The sequence below is a fragment of the Bos javanicus genome, chromosome 2, assembly GCF_032452875.1.
Source record: "Bos javanicus breed banteng chromosome 2, ARS-OSU_banteng_1.0, whole genome shotgun sequence".
Taxonomy (NCBI): Eukaryota; Metazoa; Chordata; class Mammalia; order Artiodactyla; family Bovidae; genus Bos; species Bos javanicus.
In genome coordinates, this window is record NC_083869.1 from 82,604,133 (window position 1) to 82,623,917 (window position 19,785).

The 19,785-nt window shown below is 35.0% G+C and overlaps 1 long non-coding RNA gene across 1 annotated transcript; it reads right to left on the reverse strand.

Annotated features, from left to right (window-relative positions):
- Window positions 1-8,187: 8,187 nt before the first annotated feature.
- LOC133261892 (uncharacterized) lies at window positions 8,188-13,018 on the reverse strand. Its single transcript, XR_009741165.1, has 3 exons — window positions 10,601-13,018; window positions 8,493-8,861; window positions 8,188-8,402 (listed from the first exon to the last, which is right to left on the reverse strand). It is a non-coding gene; the product is annotated as an uncharacterized LOC133261892 (long non-coding RNA).
- Between the last annotated feature and the right edge of the window lie 6,767 nt (window positions 13,019-19,785).

The following is a 19,785-nucleotide window of genomic DNA, read 5'->3' on the forward strand; positions in this document are numbered from 1 at the left end:
TGAGAACATCTGTCTACCACATTTCCACTTTTACCAGGGTGAACTACTCTTTCTATGAAGTCACTTAGTTATGCCTGTAACTACTATAGCATTCATTCTGTCACTCTGTAAATGTATACTTCTAAACATCTCCCCAGTAATGCAGTGTTGGGAACGTCTTGTGTATGTCATCTTCACATCTTCAAATTCTGATATGGTGTTTATTACTTAATAAGTAAATTTGTGTGTGCTTAGTTGCTCAGTCATGTCCGATTCTTTGCAAACCCATGGACTGCAGCCCACCAGGCCCCTCTGTCCATGGGATTTGCCAGGCAAGAGTACTGGAGTGGGTTGCCATTGCCTTCTCCGACTCCTTCCTTTAGGCCTGTGTAAATAATAGCCATTTTTTATGGCCTTTTTCCATTAAAGATTTTCCTAGAACCCCCAACATTTATGGCATTTAATACCAGCCTCCACTATATGGAATTTTTACAAGCTTCTTTGTAGTAGATTGTTTCTTTTTTTAATTATATATTCCAATGTAGATTGTGAGACCTTCAAAAATGAAAATATTGTTTCATATTTCCCAATATTTTCAAGAAGAGAGCACCTGTTTATCTGTGTACTGCACACACATTGCTCATTAATAAACCATTGGCGAGGATTTAATTTATAATTTGCATATGAATTACACATATTTACAGCAAGTGATTATTATATAACTAACGTAAGCATGCAAAGAACAGACGTAAACTTTAAAACCTAATAAACTTGAATCACACTATTAATACATATTTAACTTGGATTAATCATTTGGATCTCTGATTTTTTTTTTCAATCTTAAAATGGAGATAATTACTATCAATTTATTCAAGTCATTCTGAATTTGAAAGTAAGCAATAAAACCGGATCGTCCACAAAAGTTTCTGTATATTCCCTTGGGTGGTTGAAACAACTGCAAAAAGAGTACTGTTATAATTACATTTTGACATATTTACAAGACAGAAATGAAGGGCTTTTTAATACAACAATATCAAAATTTATATTAAGTAATAATCCATTAAAGTTTTACACTCAGTGGCTGATAGACATGTGAAAAAAATTCTATGAAATGATTATATTTATTTGATGTGGTGGCTTTCATTGCTGCAAAAGATTACCCCTTATTACACAGGCAAGCTAAAATCCTAATTGCTCTGTAGCATTTGAGAAGCTAGTCTAAAAAATAGGTTAACTGAGGATGACTAAAAGCCACCTTGTGTAGAATTTGTCTCACTCGAACTTATATTTACTCTACGTATGTGGCTTCTCAACTATCCCTCACATTGTGCAAAAAGCAATAACTTGCATTGACAGTATCTACACCATGTAGGTCTTTATTCAATTACATCCCACCTCAAGCAATTTTTTTTCTGCACTGCATCGATTTGGTTGTTTTTTAACCTTTCCTCATTTCTTCCCTTCAGTCCTCTTTAATTCCAGATGGCACATCAAGATGTCTTTACTGATTGTTTTGTAATAAAATCTCTCACAGCTGAGGAGCATAGATCTCTGTGCTTAAAGGAGAAAAAAATCCAGCAATAAGCCAGGATGCCAGAGGAACAATTCTTTAAATATTCTCAAAGCACTAAAGCTGGCAATTTTTTGGTAACCTATACCTTACTTGAAGATACTTTAATGCTGATGTGAATGAATCTGGGGTCACATTTTAGTTCTGAGAGGCAGGTTCATGGGGGAAAATGAAATAAAATTTAGATATCAGCAGAACTTAATTTGAAACCTGGCTCTGTCATTTACTAGTTTAGTGATTTTTGAACAGCCTGTTTAATCTTTTAACCCTCAGACCATGCATCTATTTAAAAATTAGATGTAATTGCAATAGTGTTGTGGGAAATTAAAAAGATTGTACATGATACCACTGCACTGTCTGGGAATAATTCTCAAAAGACAGGAATCTGCTGATTTAAATAACTTTCTCAGAAATCAAAATTACAGAATTTGTCTTATTAGGTTTGGCTGAGAAAAGTGTATATATATATATATATATATATATATATATGCATATGAACACATTTTATCCCCAAATTATATAATAATTTTTATATGTTCAATACAATATAAGTAAGACCCTTGGAGTAAATTTATGACTTATAAGAAAATGTATCTTGGTGACAAATATGCCAACTTATAACAAAAGACTTGATGTAACATGAACAGGTATATTTGTAATGTATATAGAGATTAAATAAGCTTACTTTCAAAAATCTTGAGCTCAGAGTTACTGTAATTAGTGTGCGCCAACAAGGAATTTACACTGGCCTGTCACCCACATTTGACAAATGGTGATGGTTTGCAGCTAGAATAAGCACAGTTGCTTTATATTTGTCATACATGAGTTTAATGGTTGGTTTATCTTCCTTTATTGGAAATCCATTGTAATCTATACATAATGGATATAAAGTGCATCCAGGAAATGTTTTCCAATTATAAGCTCTAAGAAGCTGTACTCTAAGGATTTAAATATATTACAATGCAAAGTAAGCTACAGTTTAATCACTCAGTGGCATAAGAATCTTCCAGAAACAATATCTAACATGGCATCAATACTGAAGTAAGAGAAAAGACACTGTGGGAAATAAATATTTGACTTTCAATGTTTAATTTTCAATATATATGAACCATGTGATACAATGAATTTATGCAGAATTCCTTGTCTATTTTCACTTTTACCAAGTGTAAATTCCTAATAGAACTGTATAAAATGTATACATACATTTATTTCACTGAAAATACAGATATAGAAAAAGTAACATTAAAGTAATACAGCACCAATATATATGCAGTGCTGTTATTTATAAACATAGTAGAAAAGACAGTACGATATGGTGTTGTACTTGTAAGCACCACAATCATCAGATAGTCTCCTCATGATCTAGTTAAATATCCTTAGTTATTATCCTAAAGAGTTTGTGTTACATAGTAACTGGAAAGATCCATATAGTTATTTAGACCTTATGTCTTATCTAAATATGTTCTTACTTTTTAATTTTTTGATCCAGTTGTGAGCTTGGATTCTTCAAGTAACTGGAAAGATTTTAGATCCATCAATTAAGTAGCCTATTCTTTTGCTCCTCACCCATGTTGTCATCTGGTAGCATACTTGAGTGTATCTCCTGATGCCCCAGTCAACTTCAGTGAAGTCTGTAGCACAGAGAAATTCATGTATTGAAAGCAATTGTAAAAGTGGATGTCATGTACTAGGAAAAGAATTTTAGAAAATAAAAGTCCATATTTGGTGAATTGATGGTTTGTAAAGAGAAATTTTCAAGCAGAATTCATCATAGAAATTGTTTAAACTTAAACACAGTTGATTATTTTGAAGAATTAGGAGGTAGGGGCTAATTATAAAGCTACTTTGGGATTAGCAGTCTTTTTTATGAGCACATACATAACAAAAATTGGCTGACTATAAACTTTTCCCAAATGCTGGGTTACCTAACAATTGACATCATTAGATTCATTACTTAAAAATGATGATGCTAATGTCATTAACTGCTTTTGCTCTTTAATGACTCCTCTTTGTCAAACTTCCTTAACATGTTCTATGATGTTGCATGACCACCTAACTTCTGTCTCTCAACCTCTCTGTATTTGACACTTTAGACTCAGAATTATGAAACTACTCCATTCTCTGTACACAAACTTGCTTTGTGCCTCCAAGATTTTCTTCATTCAAGTGCTTATTTTTGTACACTCACTGGTTTACTCTGTTGCATCATGGACACAAAATAAAAGTGGTTCAGATGTTATTGTTTCTATTGCAAAATATCTTCCTTTCTAATCCTTGAAAGCATATCTGCAATCATGTATATGTCTGATACTGCTTGTACCTTACATATTGTCATTTTAAGAGTACGCCCTAGTGTCCTCTTGGTCAGGAAGTCTTTAGAGGACAAATATGCTTATTTATCAATGTAGACATAGTACCTGAAATTTGGAAAGTGCTCACTTATTATTTGTTAAACTTTTGAAAGGAATGCATCTTTATTTTATATTTTATTACTTGTTTCTTCAATGAGACTTTTATCCTCAATTTTGTGATCCTTTTTAATTTTCTTTATCACTTGCTCTACCTATCTTCATATTATTTAATAATCTAATTTTCTTTTCATATAATTACATCTAGGAATAATATCTTAGATGATGATTTCATAGAAATAGTAATAAAGATGAATCCTGAAAAATAAATAGGTACTAAAAATTTGGAGAAAGGTTTTATTCAAAAAAAATTGATCATATATATGATATTAGTATAGCATTATGAAATAAATTCTTTAAATATATATGTTAGAACTCAATATTCTTATACTAGATACTTTGAATATTTAAATATTTGAAATATTTAATATTTAAATATCCAATACTACTAGTATTTAAGTACTAATAAATTAGATTATATGTGTATAATTTATTACATTTCAAAATGCTTTTTTTCCCTCAATAGAGAAAACATTTCCTCTTAGCTATTATTTTTTCAACAATAAAAGTATATATTTATAAGGGTAAATTTTAGCTAATATCCATTAGATTCCCTTGGACTACAAGGAGATCCAACCAGTCCATCCTAAAGGAAATCAGTCCTGAATATTCATTGAAAGGACTGATGCTGAAGTGAAAGTCCAATACTTGGTCCACCTGATGAGAAGAACTGACTCATTTGAAAAGATCCTGATGCTGAGAAAGATTGGGGGCAGGAGGAGAAGGGGATGACAGAGGATGAGATGATTGGATGGCATCGCTGACTCAATGGACATGAGTTTCGGTAAACTCCAGGAGTTGGTGATGGACAGGGAGGCCTGGCGTGCTGCAGTTCATGGGGTCACAAAGAGTCAGACACTACTGAGCAACTGAACTGAAAATGAACTGATAATAGTTGTTTTCAATTATAAACCTATTAAACAAGATTTGAGATTTTGCTATTGGGCATATATTACTTGTGTGATGTCTTAGGGATGTATGTGAAGAATAATACTCTAAGAACTATGAAATCATTTAGAATCAGTCATAGGCATAAAAAATCAAGGAGGTTGCTTTTGAAGAGAAATCTGTGTTATAAAATGTGTTAATATTAAAGATAGGTTCTGGGCAACTCAGTTTTATTGAGTTGGAGTCTAGAAGAAAAGAGATGATGATAGAGCCTGTATGGAGAATTGAGGCAGACTACAATCAGGCAGATAAGAAAAATATACTGCAGATAAACACTCAAACAAAATATAGATTTATATCCACAGGAATCAACTCTGGGAAAAGGCAACAGCAGACATATCTTGGTGTCATATGGTCATCTCAACTGCAATGGTTTCTTTGGCGTCCATGAATCATTCAGTCTGTGAGGCAAAATGCTGCTTCTAAAGTAGCAACTGGTCATGACCTTGCAGTAGTGGCTATGCTGGCTGAGTACAGACTACATGTGTACACTGAGTGGAAAAAGCCTCAGGTAACAAATCAGTCCTGCCAGCGCACATAAGCAGGATAGCAGCCCTGACAGATCTTGTCCTAACACTTATGTATAAAGGATAGCATTGTGTGAAATATAAAAATGTACTTCTGGGACTTCCCTGACAGTCCAGTGGTTAAGACCACCTTCCAATGAAGAGGGTGCTGGTTTGATCTCTGGTAAGGGAGCTAGGAGCCTACATTCCTCATGGCAAAACTCCAAAACATAAAAAAACAAAAAATGTTGTAGCAAATGGAATAAAGATTAAAACAAAAAAGGTACTTCTGAAATTCCTAAATGAGGTAATATTGTTTGTGCATCTGTCAGATCATCTCCATATTTTTTTTCATGATTTTATATTTCAAGACAAAGTTTCTAAGAATTTTATATTTTAAAGAACTGCAATAGCTTTGAGGTAGTTTTTACTAGTGAACTTCTACACAATTTAGATGTGTCACAAACTGTTTCTTCCAAAAGAGCATTGGCTCACTTTTATACACAATGTGGTGTGTACACATAAAATGATATTGACTGTCTTCCTATATACAAGTTAATCAAGGAAAGAGAATCTATATCAGGAATTCTCTGAACTCTGGAAACTGTAATCATGCAGTCTACAAATAGTGTTTTTGTAATCAATTTTAAGCTATGAAAGCAATTGTGCATGAATTGTCAATGAGATTTATGGAAAAATAGTTGTTTCTTTTATGTATTTTAAAGTTAGATTAAAGATATGGTCACAATGTGTTTTGGAAAACTCAGAAAGTGTACAAAAGGTTTATGAGAAAGTGACTATTTAGATTTAATAAATAGTCACCACTTTTAAATGCAAATACATTAAACTGTTTGCAATTACATTTGTGTGTAATTATCCATAATTAATATAAATACTTGTTTACAGACTATTAAATACTTGACAGGGTTTGAAGCAGAAAACTGAAATTTTAACAGTTTCTGTCAATTGAGAGATGAGGTCACATCATCTTTTGAATTGTGCACTTTCATTGTAAATGTAACTCAATTTACAAAAGTTTATTTATATCTGCATTTCTTATAAAATAAATGTTTGTTTCAGGCAAAACTTGCTATCACTTTTTTGTTTCAAACAAAGGAGAAAATTTACCTTAAACATTTAATAAATGCATATTCAATATGAGTATATTCAGTGTCTATGAAATACAAGGCATTTGATGGCCACAGTAGTAAATTCAGACATACACACAGAGTACATAGTTAATGTTTTATAGAAACTTGCTTTCTAGAAGGATAATTAAAACATTTTGCTAAAATTACCATCAGTTCAGAACAAAATTTGAGTCATTTGTAGAGACATGGATGGACATAGAGAGTGTCATACAGAGTGAAGTAAGTCAGTAAAAGAAAAATAAATATATTAATGCATATATGTGGATATATGTGGAATCTAGAAAAACTGTATAGATGACTTTATTTGCAAGGTAAAAATAGAGACACAGATGTAGAGAACAAATATATGGATACAAAAGGGGAAAGGGGTGGGAGGAATTGGAATTTGGGATTGACAGATATACACTATTGATTGTTGTGTTTGTTGTTGTCCAGTCACTAAGTTATATCTGACTCTGTGTGTGTGTGTGTGTGTGTGTGTGTGTGTGTGTGTGTGACGCATGCACTGCAGTATCCCAGTCTCCTCTGTCCATGGGATTCTCCAGGCAAGGATACTGGAGTGGGTTGCCATGGCCTCTTCCAGGGAAATCTTCCTGACCTGGGGATTGAACCTGCATCTCCTGTATCTCCTGCATTACAGGCTGATGCTTTACCCACTGAGTCAACTGGGAAGCCCAACACTATTGACACTATGCATAAAACAGATAACTAATGAAAACACGCTGTAAAGCACAGGGAACTCCACTTAATGCACTGTGGGGACCCAAATGGAAAGGAAATCCAAAAGGGAGGGGTTATATGTATATATATGGCTGATTCATTTTGCTGTACAGTAAAAACTAACACAACATTGTAAAGTAACTATACTCCAATTAAAAGCAACTAAAAATAGAAAACTCCTATTAAGATGAATCAAAGAAAGGGTTATAAAATTAATGTGTAAGGAGTTAATTTTATTATTATTGGAATTGAAGAAAATATGATAAAGCAGGAAGCACGACTTTAATCTTTGTTACAAGAAGAAGATATTCCTATCTTCAAAATAGTTTAATTCCAGAAGACTAGTGACAATTCTAGGGAAATATAGTCACTCAAGTATTAGTAGGCACAGGGTCATAGGAAAGCAATTTGGTGACAAATTTGGGAATATCCAAGCTATATTTTTGATCATTGGTAATGGAGAACTATTGTTTTTGTTTGTTTGTTTGGTTTGGTTTTTATACGTATTTTTTATTCAGTTCTAGGCTTTGGAAAAAATGTCATTGAATTGCTATTTGAAGATGAAAAATCTGGACATATCAAGCACAGTCAAAATTTCATTACAACTTTCCAACTAATAAAGTAAATAGAAAATGACAGACTTGAGTTGGTAGAACAAAGCTATAAAATGTATTACTGAAGGGCTGAGGAAGAAGGACTATTCAAGGATGCCTTGATATTCCACAGTGAATATTAAATGATTTAGGGGGAAGAAAAAGTGGATAGAATTCTAGACAGAATGTAAATACAGACTGTGGTCTTTTAAAGGATTGTAAGGGCAGAATCAGACTCAGAGAAGATATGGATTGGTGTCATCTGCATGGAAAAAAGGATCAAGAAGATTTAATATTGCCACTTGTGAAGTCAAAATGGGTGCCTGGGGAGAATGAATAATTTCAGCAGTTTTGGCTTCATTTATCCGTATTTTCCTTCTTGAAACATTTTCTTCATAGAGCTGATGGGAACACATTTACTTACAGAAATCCGCAGCTACTGCAGAGCATTCTTGACTGCTTCCGCCCTGTAATAAATTTCAAGATATGCAATACCAGAGAATTCCCTTTGTCTGATGCAAGAAAGCTGTGTGGACAATGTTTAGATGCTGCCCTACCTGTCCACTCTAAACTTGTGAGTTTCTGAAACTCTGCTTCTGGAAACAGTGCTGGCAACAGTATGGCTTCCTTGGCTTCTCTCCTGCCATTCGCTTCACCCTGAGATTCATCTGAACAGACCTGGCCTGGTTCCAGAATCTCACAGATGGCCAGGTCCTAAATTCCAGTCACAGTGCCCCTTCAGTTGTTCTTTTTATCCTAGATTTGGAACAGATCTTATTGTTGCACATGACAAAGACCCTGTTTGGGTTTCTTATTGACCGTGTAATCAATTTTCTCTGTTAGATGACTTTTGTTAAAAATAGGTTGAATGATTTCTGAAATTTTTCAAAAATGTATAATACTATTTTCATCAAGGGCTTTGTCACCTGTCATGAGAATAAAAAAAAAAAAGAAACCTGTTAATCCTTACAGGGAATCAACATAAATTTGACACTGTTTAGAATGAAAGAAAATTGAGCACTTAATATCCGATCTACTTATTTTTTAAATGATGAAACAGATAATGAGAGTTCTATTTGTAGTGATAGGATAGACCTATGCTCTCTGTCAGAGAGGGAATTTTTCTTCATTTAAGGTGTGTTGATTGATTTAGTAGTAGAATCCAAGAATTTATGAGGACATTTCTCAAAAGGCAGCTATATTTCTATAGGTTGGAGTGTAGATGCAACAAATATTGGTAAAAATTGTTAATTAAAAAGTTTCATTTTTTTGTGCATTGGTGTGTTAAGAAAAATTAAGTTCTCAATTTTAATATTTTTAAAATGTAATTAAAGAAACACACAAAAAGGATAGCTTAAACAGTCACAGCTTTGAATATACTGTAGAAATTTTTAACTAATGGCTATATAAAGTTTCAATATCTGGAGATTTCATTGGATCTCATTAAATTTATGTTATAGAATAACTAGGCTGGAAGTGAAGACCAGTAGGTACTATTACAGTCATTTTCCCCCACAAAATTACATCCTATGTATAATGGCAGTTTATTCAGAGGGAGTGTATTGACTCCATAACCAAAAGTTCCATTAAACCCATTATGAGAGGTTGTAATTTTGTATTCAGAGATTCTTTAATAGTGATTATTGACCCATGAGAATGTAGTCATTATAAACTATAAAGATTTCTTTATCATTATAGTTACAGTTTTCTTAAAGGAGAAAAATACTAGGCAACAATCAGAGGAACTGGTATTGAGTATAGCTCCAAAAATTAGCCAAGATAGCAGCTTGAGTAATGCATTTAACTCTTCTAACCAACACCATCTTAGCTATGAACTGGGGCTGACATCATTTCTGATAGCCTCATGAAGCTTCTACAACTATAAATAAAAGCAACTTTATATGTTATATATAGAATTATACATATAGATATAATATTTATACAAATTACATAGATATTTTGGAGATACTATTATTGGCATTATTTTTTAATAGTTTCCATTATATTTACCTAATTGTTTTGGCATAAGGTTGAAGTAAAACTTTTATGTAGCTTCTAATTATAAATTTCTATATGATATTTGAGTCTGCTCTATAGAATGACTTACGCTGAATTTTTTCATTTTATTTCCTTATTTATACATATAAACAAATAAAATTATGAAAATACAAGAAACAAAAGGGATGTGTGAATGACAAAGTGAATTATTTTTTTTTAATAAAAAATTTAATTTGTATATTTTGAGTGAAAGTACATATGTTGAAAACTTAAGACTTGTATCACATTTAAGACTATTTCATTTCTAGGGCACAACTAGTTTGAAGATACAAAAGAGTCTTTTGGCTATATTGACTGTTTTATGTATATATGTATACATATATATATTTGCATATATATATATAACTTCAGATATAATAACTGTGAACCCAATAAAGATAGAAAATAACAGTTTGGTTTGTATTTCATTTGGGCTCTTTTAAATAACAAAAGCAGGTTTAAGTGATATTGGTAATTTTTTTAAAAACTTAAGTATTTCACCAACTCCTGCAGAAACAATGGAGATATTAGGTATTATCTGTTTACTAAATTAATCTTAATAATTTATTATTTCTTCTTTTTAAAATTTGTTCACTTAACAATTAATATTAAGTTCTTACTTGCTTACCCAGGCCACATGTTGTTCTTGGTGGTCAGAATGCAACATTGAATAAGGGACAAATGTCTCTGTTGTTCATGGATAACAGGTCTTCTCATCAAAGAGGAAGCAGTAGAGTTTAGCACTTTGAAGAAAAATAGAGAGTAAGAGTGTTGGGAGTATTATCTTAGTGTTTACATGTGAATTTTTAGGTGATGAAAATATAAACTTATCAGAACAAATTATGCAGACAATTTTCATTATCCTCAGTAATGAAGTAACAGACTGATACCATCAGAAACAGTCATCCAAAGCTATTAAGATAATCATTGATGAAAGGAATAGATACCTGTACTTGCTCTAATTTTGAGCACCTAATGTTATCTGTACATATGGAAACAAATTGAATAAAATCACAATGTCATGTATTATGATCTTATGTTCATAAAATTAAACATTTTCCCATGAAGCATTTATTTTGACTGCCATTGAGATGGAAAAATATAGAATATTTCAAGAAGAATTTCCTTCCTTTTACCCATTAATTTTAAATTATATATTATATGTAATATGTAAATGTCATTTTGGCATCTACTTCTGTTTCATTGACTATGCTAAGGCCTTTGACTGGGTGGATCACACAAAATTGGAAAATTCTGAAAGAGACGGGAGTACCAGGCCACCTTATCTGTCTCCTGAGAAACCTGTATGAAGGTCAGGAGGCAACAGTTAGAATTGGACATGGAACAATGGAATGGCTTAAGATTGGGAACAGAATACATCAAGGCTGTATATTGTCACCATATTTCCTTAACTTATATGCAGAGAACATCATATGAAATGCCAAGCTGGATGAAGCACAAGCTGGAATCAAGATTGCTGGGAGAAATATCAATAACCTCAGATATGCAGATGACACCACCCTTATGACAGAAAGTGGAGACGAACTAAAAAGCATTTTGATGAAGGTATTCATGCCTGGAAAAACCCATGGACCGAGGAGCCTGGTGGGTGACAAAGAGTCAGACACGACTGAGTGACTTCTGTGTGTGTGTGTGTGTGTGTGTGTGTGTGTGTGAAGGTGAAAGAGAAACTGGCCTAAAACTCAACATTCAAAAAACTAAGCTCAAGATCATGGCATCTGGTCCCATCAGATCAGATCAGATCAGATCAGTCGCTCAGTCGTATCCGACTCTTTGCGACCCCATGAATCGCAGCACGCCACGCCTCCCTGTCCATCACCAACTCCCGGAGTTCACTCAGACTCACGTCCATCGAGTCAGTGATGCCATCCAGCCATCTCATTCTCTGTTGTCCCCTTCTCCTCTTGCCCCCAATCCCTCCCAGCATCAGAGTCTTTTCCAATGAGTCAGCTCTTCGCATGAGGTGGCCAAAGTACTGGAGTTTCAGCTTTAGCATCATTCTTTCCAAAGAAATCCCAGGGCTGATCTCCTTCAGAATGGACTGGCTGGATCTCCAACCGGCAACAATGGAAACAGTGACAGACTTTATTTTCTTGGGCTCCAAAATTACTGTGGAGAGTGACTGCAGCCATGAATCTAAAAGACACCTGCTCCTTGGAAGAAAAGTTATGACAAACCTAGGGAGCATATCAAAAAGCAGAGACATTACTTTGCCGATAAAGGGTCTTTTAGTCAAAGCTTTGGTTTTTTCAGTAGTCATGTATGGATGTGAGAGTTGGACCATAAAGAAGGCTGAGCCCTGAAGAATTTATGCTTTTGGACTGTGGTGTTGGAGAAGACTCTTGCAATTCCCTTGGACTGAAAGGACATCAAACCAGTCAATCCTAAACGAAATCAATCCTGAATATTCTTTGGAAGGACTAATGCTGAAGCTGAAGCTCCAACTCTTTGACCACCTGACGCAAGGGACCAACTCATTAGAAAAGACCCTAATGCTGGGAAAGATTGAAGGCAGGAGAAGGGGATGAGGATAACAGGAGATGAGATGGTTGGATGGCATCACAGATTCCATAGACGTGAGTGTGAGCAAACTTTGGGTGATGGTGAAGGACAGGCAAGCCTGGCATGCTGCAGTCATGAGTTCACAAAGAGTTGGACATGACTGAGCAACTAAATAGCAGCAACAATACAATGTCATTTAAATAACATGATATTATAGCCTTAAATATTAATTAAACTAAAATCAGTAATGCCTTAGGATGAATTGGAATCATGAGCAGCCACATCATTGATTTCCCAGTCAAAATCCTAAGGTACTTTCAACTTCCACACCTCAAAATAATGTGATAGATTAATTTTGTTAAAGACTTCTTTTTAGATTTCTAGCTCCAAGGTGTACTTCTTTATCTTCCTTCAAACTTCATGAGAAAACTGGTTGACAAAATGCAGCTATTAGCATGGGGCAGTTGGATAAATATTAAAAAAGAACAACTTACTTATCTGGACACCTAGTTTCTATACTAATATATTTGTGTCTCTTCATGGGAAAATGTAATTATATTGGCCTATAGTTTATTTTTTCAAATTAGGAGAGGTTATTAGATGAGAAATTTTACATATATTTAAATTTTTTTCTTAAAGTTAATTAAACAAATATCATTATTTCTTGATAGTATCTAAGTAAAAGGAATAAGGCACATACAATCAAGCATTTAAAAAATGTTATAATAAGTATATTAGTAGGCAATATACACAGTCAAAATAAAAATATGAATATTTAAGTGGTACAAAATATGTATATTAATAAGTAGACACTTTTGAAATATATAAAATTACAGACTAGAAAACTAAAATACAGATATAAAATTCCCACATAAAACAATTAATGTAGGCAATATTTTTAATTTCTGAAAAACAAATAACATATATTTTTATACCTTTAAAATTTTCTCCAGGATAATATTTTGAGACAATGAATCATTATCAGAATAACATAAACAGCTTTTAGATTGATTAAACCATTTTGCAGTCTTAACAGAGCTAATAATTTTAATGTCAAATGAATAAACATAACAGTTTCCAGTGAGGAAATGGCCTTAATTGCCATTGCAATAGAAAGAAACAATTGCTAGACACCCAACATCATAGTGGAGAAATTGGTTTTGATGATAAAACTGATATTCCAATAACTGTTTATCAAAATATAAATGGACTAAATGCACTATGTCAATTTTGTGTACATAGGCTGTCATTTTGAAATTAGAAAAATAATGATTAAAAGCCTAATAAACATCCTTGTTTTTTCCTTTAAGTTTGTATATTAATGTTAGTTTGAAAATTGGGTAGACATAAATCTGAATTAATGAATTGTCATAGTTTTTATACATCATATTTTGATTAAAAATCATTAATATAATACTCTGCTTTTTAAGGCTATTTCTTCCTAATCTATGGAATATTACTGAATTTTGTTTTCAGCATGCTTTTAAGAATGATAGTAATAAACTGCAAATAATATTAATCATTTTTTTTCAGATAGGTTTTTATTATTTAGTCATTGTACAGGAGACAGGGATCAAGACCATTCGTATAGAAAAGAAATGCAAAAAAAGAAAAATGGTTGTCTGGGCAGGCCTTACAAATAGCTATGAAAAGAAGAGAAGCGAAAAGCAAAGGAGCAAAGGAAAGATATAGGTATCTGAATGCAGAGTTCCAAAGAATAGCAAGAAGAGATAAGAAAGCCTTCAGTGATCAATGCAAAGAAATAGAGGAAAACAACAGAATGGGAAAGACTAGGGATCTCTTCAAGAAAATCAGAGATACCAAAGGAACATTTCTTGCAAAGATGAGCTCGATAAAGGACAGAAATGGTATGGACCTAACAGAAGCAGAATATATTAAGAAAAGATGGCAAGAATACACAGAAGAACTGTACAAAAAAGATCTTCACGACCCAAATAATCATGATGGTGTGATCACTGACCTAGAGCCAGACATCCTGGAATGTGAAGTCCAGTGGGCCTTAGAAAGCATCACTACGAACAAAGCTAGTGTAGGTGATGGAATTCCAGTTGAGCTATTTCAAATCCTGAAAGATGATGCTATGAAAGTGCTGCACTCAATATGCCAGCACATTTGGAAAACTCAGCAGTGGCCACAGGACTGGAAAAGGTCAGTTTTCATTCCAATCCCAAAGAAAGGCAATGCCAAAGAATGCTCAAACTACTGCACAATTGTACTCATCTCACACACAAGTAAAGTAATGCTCAAAATATTCCAAGCCAGGCTTTAGCAATAGGTGAACCATGAACTTCCTGATGTTCAAGCTGGTGTTAGAAAAGGCAGAGGAACCAGAGATTAAATTGCCAACATTCGCTGGATCATAGAAAAAACAAGAGAGGTCCAGAAAAACATCTATTTCTGCTTTATTGACTATGCCAAAGCCTTTGACTGTGTGAATCACAATAAACTGTGGAAAATTCTGAAAGAGATGGGAATACCAGAACACCTGATCTGCCTCTTGAGAAATTTGTATGCAGGTCAGGAAGCAGCAGTTAGAACTGGACATGGAACAACCGACTGGTTCCAAATAGGAAAAGGAGTACGTCAAGGCTGTATATTGTCACCCTGTTTATTTAACTCATATTCAGAGTACATCATGAGAAATGCTGGACTGGAAGAAGCACAAGCTGGAATCAAGATTGCCGGGAGAAATATCAATAACCTCAGATATGCAGATGACACCACCCTTATGGCAGAAAGTGAAGAGGAACTCAAAAGCCTCTTGATGAAAATGAAAGTGGAGAGTGAAAAAGTTGGCTTAAAGCTCAACATTCAGAAAATGAAGATCATGGCATCCAGTCCCACCACTTCATGGGAAATAGATGGGGAAACAGTGGAAACAGTGTCAGACTTTATTTTGGGGGGCTCCAAAATCACTACAGATGGTGACTGCAGCCGCAAAATTAAAAGACGCTTACTCCTTGGAAGGAAAGTTAAGACCAACCTAGATAGCATATTCAAAAGCAGAGACATTACTTTGTCAACAAAGGTCCATCTAGTCAAGGCTATGGTTTTTGCTGTGGTCATGTATGCATGTGAGAGTTGCACTGTGAAGAAGGCTGAGTGCCGAAGAATTGATGCTTTTGAACTGTGGTGTTGGAGAAGACTCTTGAGAGTCCCTTGGACTGCAAGGAGATCCAACCAGTCCATTCTGAAGGAGATCAGCCCTGGGATTTCTCTGGAAGGAATGATGCTAAAGCTGAAACTCTAGTACTTTGGCCACCTCATGTGAAGAGTTGACTCATTAGAAAAGACTCTGATGCTGGGAGGAATTGGGGGCAGGAGGAGAAGGAATGACAGAGGATGAGATGGCTGGATGGCATCACTGACTCGATGGACTTGAGTCTGAGTGAACTCCACGAGTTGGTGATGGACAGGGAGGCGTGGCGTGCTGCGATTCATGGGGTCACAAAGAGTCGGACACGACTAAGTGACTGATCTGATCTGAAGTAAAAAAAATTAAGTGAAGCATAACAAAAATCATGGAATTCCCAGATTGCATATATATATGCACGAGTCCCTGGAAGCAATAAAGAGAACTACGGACTCTGGACATCTGATTCAAAATGTGATTGATGCATATATTTCCTCAGAACTACATAATACTATTTCATGTCTTCTTTTATGAGTCTGATATGTAATTATATTGAATTTACGTATTTGGTATTGATAATATATTCCATTCAAATGTGTCTGAATAAACTCATTAAATTAAATGTCAGTTTGGTTATGATGATTTTTAGAACATTTATAGTTTATAATCTGTTGATTATAAAACTTAGATAAAAAGGTCTTCCTTATTATGTATCTATTGCTATTGATAAGTAATGCAGTTGTCTACAGACGCTTAGAGCAATTAAGTAGTCTACTTTAATGACACGTTTTCCTTCAAATTTGACTGCTTTGAGGAGGAGAATAATTGGGCAAAAGGACTGAGTACTGCAGTTTCCAGGCATGAGCCAAAATATGAAGAATTTTTACCTTTAGGCAGCCTAAACTGTCATTCATGCACGACATTTTTCATTTAGTTTATTAGTTTAACATTTATTCTTTACCTACTCAATGACTAGTACTATCGTAACGCCAAGAGGCATATGACCTATCCAAAGTTCTCAGTTTATGTGTTTACAAATGAACATTATATGACTCCTAGAGTATTTCTTGTAGTGACAAAAGTACAATTTCTTATGACATTCTTGTATTGAGCAGTCTTAATATGAATTTTCCTAGAGGAAAATGCCCAACACAGTGTGTTTTAGAATTGTGGCCCTCCAGAAGTTCCGCCTCTCTGTTCGGTTCAGTTCAGTTGTTCAGTCGTGCCCAACTCTTTGCGACCCCATGAACCACAGCAGGCCAGGCCTCCCTGTCTATCACCAACTCTAGGAGTTCAGCCAAACTCATGGCCATTGAGTTGGTGATGCCATCCAAACATCGCATCCTCTGTCGTCCCCTTCTCCTTCTGCCCCCAATCCCTCCCAGCGTCAGAGTCTTTTCCAATAAGTCAACTATTCGCATGAGGTGGCCAAAGTACTGGAGTTTCAGCTTCAACATCAGTCCTTCCAATGAATATTCAGGACTTATTTCCTTTAGGATGGACTGGTTGGATCTCCTTGCAGTCCAAAGGACTCTCAAGAGTCTTCTCCAACACCACAATTCAAAAGCATCAACTCTTTGGTGCTCAGCTTTCTTTATAGTTCAACTCTCACATCCATACATAACTACTGGAAAAACCATAGCCTTGACTAGATGAACCTTTGTTGACAATGTCTCTGCTTTTCAATATGCTATCTAGGTTGGTCATAACTTTCCTTCCAAGGAGTAAGTGTCTTTTAATTTCATGGCTGCAATCACCATCTGCAGTGATTTTGGAGCCCAGAAAAATAAAGTTAGCCACTGTTTCCACTATTTCCCCATCTATTTGCCATGAAGTGATGGAAACCAATGCCATGATCTTAGTTTTCTGAATGTTGAGCTTTAAGCCAACTTTTTCACTCTCCTCTTTCACTTTCATCAAGAGGCTCTTTAGTTCTTCTTCACTTTCTCCCATAAGTGTGGTCTCATCTGCATATCTGAGATTATTGACATTTCTCCCAGCAATCTTGATTCCAGTTTGTGTTTCATTCAGCCCAGCATTTCTCATGATGTACTCTGCATGTATGTTAAATAAGCATACAGCCTTGACATACTCCTTTTCCTGTGTGGAACCAGTCTGTTGTTCCATGTCCAGTTCTAACTTGCTTCCTGACCTACATACAGGTTTCTCAAGAGGCAGGTCAGGTGGTCTGGTATTCTCATCTCTTTCATTATTTTCCACAGGTTATTGTGATCCACACAGTCAAAGGCTTTGGCATAGTCAATAAAGCAGTTCCTACCTCTCAGGCTAGACCAAATTCACCCTTGCATGCATGCTAAATCATTTCAGTCACATCCAACTCTTTGCAACCCTATGGACCATAGCCCTCCAGGCTCCTCTGTCCATGGGATTCTCCAGGCAAGAATATTGGAGTGGGTCGCCATGCCCTTTTCCGGGGAATCTTTCCAACCCAGAGATAGAACCTGAGTCTTTTACATCTCTTGCATTGGCAGATGGATTCCTTACCACTAGCACCACTTGGAAAGCCCAAATTCATCCACTATTGTTCCTACCAGTTTATAGCTTTGGCAACTTTCATTCCATCTAAGCAAATCTCAGATGTGGTACCTCTCTAAAATGAGCTTGTGTTTAGGTGAGCTTGAAAAACTCTTCTCCAAATTTCATGATGGTCATTTATGTTGCAACTTGGTTCTCTGCTGCGTCCAGTAAGAGTCATGGATTTTCAGTTTCTCCAGATTTTTCTTACTGCAAGATCAGGTAGGAGAAATTTTGAGTTTTTTGAATGTCTGAGTTGAAACTGGAATCCCACCTATTGCATTTTTTTTTCATATTCTGTGTTCTATGTTGTGATTTGTGATGGCCATTTTGCTTTCTGTTTATCATGTTATACTGAACTTACATGCTTATGGGTCTACATCTCCAACAAGGTTACAGGCTCCTCAAGGATACCATATATTAATTTATTTGTGTATTTAAAAAAGCTTAGAATAGAAGTAAACAAATATTTTGTGCTCTAATTCTCTTGTATTGGAAGTTTTAAATATTGATTTCAAGATATATGGCATTGACTTGACTGAAAATTTTCAACAGTGAAATTACCCTGATGGAAATGGTGTTTAACAAAAGTCATTCTGTCCATAATACCTACCATAGGTGTAAGAAAAGGGAAGTTATTTTAGTAATAAAGAGGTAATTGGTACCTGTACAAAAATAGACACATTGAAATTCCAGAAGAAATGACTGACTCAAGAATTATGCTCAAAGGTAAAACTATGACAGGAACATGCTTAATTAATGAATAAATATTTACTACATGTGTTCTATATCAGGACTTTAGAATTTCAAAAGAGGTATCTGAGGGCTTCCCTGGTGACTCAGTGGTAAAGAGATCATGGTTCAATCCCTGATTCAAGAGTATTCCACATGCTGCAGAGAGCTAAGCCTACAAGCCACAGCCATTGAACCTGTGCTCTAGAACCCAGGAGTTACCACTATTGAACCCGACGTGCCCTAGGGCCTGTGCACCACAACTAGAGAATAGCCACAACTAGAGAGAAGGTCACACAGACAGTAACAAAGACCCAGCACATCCAAAAATAAGTAAATGAATTATAAAAAAGAGATACATGAGATTATACATTAATTAATGACAAACTGATCAAAGCACCAAAGTTGAATAAAGAGAATTGGAAGGAGCTCAGTAAAGGCTGGGGTGAAGAAAAGGTATCTATATGTTACAGATGTAGCTCAGGCAATAAAGAGTCTGTCTGCAATGCAGGAGACCTGGGTTCGATTCCTGGGTTGGGAAGATCCCCTGGAGAAGGAAATGGCAACCCACTCCAGTACTCTTGCCTGGAAAATCCCATGGATGGAGAAAAAAAATAGTGCCATGAAAATTTCACATCACAACCCATAAAACACACTTTATAGTAATTATAAAACAGATATTGCTCCTGGCTTTACTTCAGACTGCCATGGAAGATTCTCTGAGAAGTTGATGTTTAAAGCAAGTCTCAAAGGATGAGTGGAATGAACACAGAAAGATCCAAGCTAAGTGAATTGAATGAACAGTCTCAAAGGCTAGACATATCTTCAGATGCAGAGAAATGTACAGGATTCGAAGTTGCTGGAATATA